General features: G+C 38.9%; 1 protein-coding gene across 1 annotated transcript in view; it reads left to right on the top strand.

Annotated features, from left to right (window-relative positions):
• The first annotated feature begins 1,404 nt into the window (after positions 1-1,404).
• Positions 1,405-5,639, top strand: part of TRPM8 (transient receptor potential cation channel, subfamily M, member 8) — a 98,983-nt gene continuing 94,748 nt past the window's right edge. The window contains exon 1 of the mRNA XM_011929628.1: positions 1,405-1,435. The gene's annotated coding sequence lies outside the window, so the exon portion shown is untranslated. The remainder of the gene's footprint in view (positions 1,436-5,639) is intronic.

Below are 5,639 nucleotides of genomic sequence, written 5' to 3'. Positions count from 1 at the left end.
TTTGCCATGTTGCCCAGGCTGGTCTTGAATCCCTGACATCAAGCAATCGGCCCGCCTCAGCCTCCTAAAGTGCTGGGATTACAGGCCACTGCGCCTGGCTGGCTCAATATTTCTAACAGCTAAAAAGTTCATGTTGCTGCTCCGCTCCTCAGATCGACCTGCTCCCCTGTGCAGTGCTGTAGATGTGCTTGGGGACCATGCTGGGTATAGTAGTTTTTAGTCCTAGGACCCATATGTAGAGTGATTCTGAGATTTCTCTGATTCTCTCTCTCCATTCTGGCTGGATCTCTTCTCACACGGGTCCTCATTCAAATCTATCATTTCCAGTTTTCCACAGCCCCCACCCTTCCCTACTACCTTACACTTGACTGCTCCCTTCATCTTTATGAAGCCTGTCTGAGGCTTGGAATATTTGAGTTGGAGACCTCTGTCTGAAGTCTTTTGTCTCTTTGTCGAGGGGGTTTTCTTCATGAATTGAACATGCTTTCTGCAGGAGTTATCGCTATAACTCTATCCTTCCTTTCAGACCTTGCTCAAATCTCTCTGCCTTTGCAAAAATCCCCTTCACGCTCCTTCTCTTTCATCTCTAACCTTTTTGCAAGTGTCTGTCTTTTGCAATCAGTTCCTAAAATACACTATCCTATTTGTATTTCTCTATGACATACGCTTCATATGAAAATAACATAATAGAAACAACGACCAACACAAAGGAACATTTGTTATAATATAACTATTATGTTGATGGCACATGATTTAAGTAAAATGACCGAAAGTTGCCCACTGACAATTGTTACTTATTTCTTCTGGGAGAGTTCTTCCAAAGTATAATTTCAAGGGGACAGGAAATAGCTGTAAATGGATAAAGTTAGATTTGCTCACCTCTGTGATGCCCTCTTGCCTGGCTCAATACTGCATTTAGTTGGTGTGAGGAAAGTTCACAAAATCTGCGAAAAAGCAATGTTGGTTAAATTTCCTCTAATAGTTTTTTTCTGATCTTAATTAAGAGCTCTTAATTTATTAATTAATCTTTTCATCACTTTCTATAATGAGCATTTCCCATTTTATTTGCGGTTTTAAAATGTGCCATTAATTGCAGAAATTAAATATTAGAATGATTTCATACTATGGTGTTATTGTCAAGCTAAGATTGGGAATTTGGTATCATTTCTTTATTAGCATTTAAAATATCATGTTCGCTAATTATCCATTCCCTACTCATATTCCATTGCTAAATTGCTACTGTGCGCGGAGGCTGTAGGAGTCTTCTTGCAATTTCAGTGGCTTAAGTTTTTTGTTCCTCTGCTTAAAAGAACCTCAGAGAAGAAGGCGGGGCTAAGAAGATTCCAGTTATAAAAGCTTTCCTCCCCCTGTGCGGAGAGACCAGCAGGATCCTTGGGTGAAAGAAAATCCTGCTTGATAAAAACCATCACTTACGGTATGTCATCAACTTTTGCTTTTTGCTTCTCCTTAAATGTTGCCATTGCTGTAACTTGTAGAACAGTATGAGTTTGTGTCTCTGGGAGGGGCATCATTTAGGTTTTCTTTGAAGATTTGAAACTAAAGGAAGACAAAAATTTAAATTCCTCAAAGAGTTGTGGGCATAAGCAAAATGCTGGTTCACAGATATATCTAATCCTCACTCAGATTTATTTAGAAATGTAGAAATCTTTGCCGGATTTTTGAATGACTTTAAATAGAGTTGCAATTTTCTTTTTCTGATTGAAAGAGTTAGAAACTCCCTAAATGAGCTCTAATGAAACATTCACTGGCATCTGAACTCTGCAACTGACTATCTGAAGCGATCCTATTGGGAACATAATAAAACAAGTTTTTCTTGAATCAAGACTACGGTGAAATGTAAATTAACATCAAGAGATAATGCATTCAAAGAGTAAATATTCTTTGATAATGATAGGAGAGGGTATATTTGGCTTGTTTTTAAAAATACGGTGTTTCCTTCCGTTCTGCCAGCCCGTTGAAACAAGCTCATCATTTGTATTATTTAGAGGCAAGAGAGAAACACTGAAGGTCTGCATGAATAATTAAAGATTTTATTTCCATTTAATTTTCAGCCCACTATTGCCAGTGCTGACTTTTTCAGTGTTAGGATTCTTGAGCTGAACGTAAGGAAGTGGTTATTCCTTAAGTCTATTCTATATGTGCTAATACAAAGATACTTACCATGATAGAAGTTTTAGCTTGTCAAAATCTTGACAGTGCAAGGGACTTACTTTCAAGGTTGTAACTTTGGATGCATGTTTCTTTATAATTTGGAAAAAAGCTGTTTATTATTATTATGAATATATTTATAATTATATTACAAATAATATAATTGTTATATAAATAATATAATTACATTACAAATTATAATTACATTACAATTTATAATAATAATTATTATTATCTTTGTCTTGCCTAAGAACTGATATCATTCTTGGCATCTGTGAAGACAGTAGGGGTCCAGGCTCCATACGGACTCCCACCTTTCCTCTTGTTCTAAAAGGTTCTCAGGGAATAGCATCTTGGAGCATCACCTGCTGCTTGTATCTACCTCCTGTTTCTCACTTCTACTTTTTGGAGCAGGATACCTTGGGGTCAGTGACTTTGGGAACCTCCACTGGCTTTTGCTATTTTCCTAGTTTCCATCCATCTATTCAAACTTAAAAAAAATTTGGCAGATAGAGGCAATTAGAAAAACAGGATAATGCTTATAACAAAATAAATCTCAGCTCTCTCCTGGTGATGGCTGAGACGTGGAGGCACAGGTGCCTAGTGACCCTTTCAGGTTATTTCAACCCTTGTATGCACCACTGCCATGCCCCTGCCAAAATAAGAGTGAAGGAGATCTCTCTGGATGGTGTCATTTATATTTGAAGCCTCTGCAAGTGTTATACTCACCATTTTCATGAATAATTGATGGCTCAAAGAGTGGAGATGGCTGGGGTTTGGTGTGGGGCCCTTTGGAGCATTTTCCTTAGAGCATGAACAAGTTTTTCCTCTCTCATTCAGTGTGCAAAGGAGAACATCTTGTTTCTTCCCCACCCCATTTTTTTTAATCAGAAAGAGACTTAGAACTAGACAATCCTGCTTGAAAATGACACTTTAGGACTGATGTGACCATGGTGATAGGTGGGCTAAAAAGCAACTTATAAAACATGCCAGAAGCCTTTTTTTCTTAGGATAATAAGATAGCACACTATTATTTTTTTGCATTGAGTTCAAAGGATGCATGAATATTCTGTTGTTCGTGGGTGACTTCTAGACTATTTAAAATTATTCATAACCATTGATAATAAAAATAGTACTATGGCCAACCTCTCCCCTCAACAAACAAAATGAGGTTTGTAATCCTTTGTTTAAATTTTGGCAGTGTACTCACGTTGTTAAGATGACCATCTATGTCTTCCATGTCACACAAATTAGCTTAATGTTTAAGATTGGGCTCTCAGGCCAGCTTGCTTGATTTTGAATTCTGCATCCTCTACTTATCAGCCATATGACTTTGGGAAAGATATCTAACCTCTCTGTGCCTTGGTTTGTCATCCATCTAAAGGAGAAACTAGTAATCTAATACTAATACTAATAATAATCTAATACTAATAAAAATCTAAATACTCTAAAGAGTATTTACATGGATCCATCTTCCCATGAGTTACATGGATTATTATTTTATTACAAGTACAGTGCCTGGCACATAATAGACATGACACAATACATAGCAGTTATTTATTACTGACATTTGGGTGGTGTTCCTGGTCTGATGGAGATGTATGTATGTGCAAGCAGGACAAATTGTAATGTTCAGACGTTCAAGTTGTGACTACACAAGAACACAAAGCCAAAATTGACATGATATCGCCTCTTGAACATCCCATCAATTACAAGCATGTGTTTTGAAAAGATTTGACTACACACTCTGGAAACGTTTTATTGTTAGTTTAAGAACAAGGGGGTCCTTGGTGTGATCTGTGGCCCAGTGTCCTCTAAATGTGGTCCTGAGGCTACCTCATCAGCACCTGGGAACTTTGCTAGAGATGCAGACTCTGGGGCTCACTCCAGACATCTCACGCTCTTGAGGTGGGGCCCAGCACTCTGGGTTTTAATGAGCCCAGTGAGTCAGGCTGCAGGGTGATGCATAGTTTCCTGTGTGAGAAACTGTAGGAACTGTTGGTCCTTAGTTTGTAAGCGCTGTCTCTCCTGATAGGTGTGGTAGGTCTATTGAGAAGTTTTGAAAAAATGTGAACGGTATTTCAAGAGTCCATTTTGATTTTAATTTTTACTGAGGTTATCTCTATGGTGGTCACTAAGAGTCCGTTTAAATTTCAATTTTTTGAAATTTCAAAAAATTTCAAATCAGGCCCATTTGAAATTTTTGGGACTAAAGACCATAAATAGAAATAATTGAGATTATTGATCAAGAACACGAAAGCAGAGTCTTACATAGTTAAACAAGTAAATCCCAGAACTGGACAAATCCTTAGCTCTCTATGAAGGTCCCATCCTTTGGGCCTGCCATGGAGATAACTTCATTGAATTGTGCTTTAATGGCATAGCTTCAACTTGCATTCAGGACATTCTAAGAAATAGCCAGGCTAAGTTTGGTGCCTTAAGTATTGCATGGCTGTGCAGGGATATTTACCACTATGTGTCCCAGTGTGCTTTTGGCATAGACATTTTTCTTTTAACTTATTATTTTGAGATAATTATAGCTTCACAGGAAGTGGAAGAGGAAAAAGTGTAGAGAGGGTCTGTGTACTCTTCACCCTGTTCCTCTTAATGGTGACATCTCACATAACTATCACACAAGATTAATACCAGAGAATTGGCATTGGCACAAGGCAAAGGCTTTATCAGATTTCACCTTTTTTTTTTTTTTTTTTTTGAGATGGAGTCTAGTTCTTGTCACCCAGGCTGGAGTGTAATGGTGTGATCTTGGCTCACTGTAACCTCCGCCTCTTGGATTCAAGTGATTCTCCTGCCTCAGCCTCCTGAGCAACTGGGATTACAGGTGCCCACCACCACACCTGGCTAATTTTTTATTTTTTTAGTAGAGATGGGGTTTCACCGCGTTGGCCAGGCTGTTCTCGAACTCCTGACCTCGGGTGATCCACCTGCCTTGGTCTCCCAAAGTGCTTGGATTACAGGCATGAACTAACACGCCTGGACCCAGATTTCACCACTTGGACATGCATTCATTCATGTGTGTATAGTTTAATGCAATTTTATCACATGAGTAGATTTGCGTAACCACTGCCACAACCAAATTTCGGAAATGTTCCATCACTGGAAAAGCCCCTTCACCCTGCCCCTTTACAGTCGCCCCATCCTCCCCAGCCTACTTGTCCCCAAATGCAGGAGTTTTTTTCACCCTGGCCTCTGTATCAGGGAATGTGGGTTTGAAGTTAGTTTATGGATGCCATGAAGCTTGTAATTGACTATGTTCATCCTGTCAACCTAAAATAATCAAAAGGCTTAGGATCCAATTTAAAAAGTTTATTCAAGTGTAAAGATGAGGGCAGCCATCCAGATAGCAGAATGACAGCAAAGGATGGTGATCACTGCTCCTGGGATGGGGAAAAGGGAGGATCATTTTTACAGGCAAAACCAGAGGTGCTGAATAGAAACACATTTTCTTTTTT

This window comes from Colobus angolensis, unplaced genomic scaffold, assembly GCF_000951035.1.
Source record: "Colobus angolensis palliatus isolate OR3802 unplaced genomic scaffold, Cang.pa_1.0 Scaffold82, whole genome shotgun sequence".
NCBI classification, from domain to species: domain Eukaryota; kingdom Metazoa; phylum Chordata; class Mammalia; order Primates; family Cercopithecidae; genus Colobus; species Colobus angolensis.
This window is presented reverse-complemented; position numbering and strand designations above follow the sequence as displayed.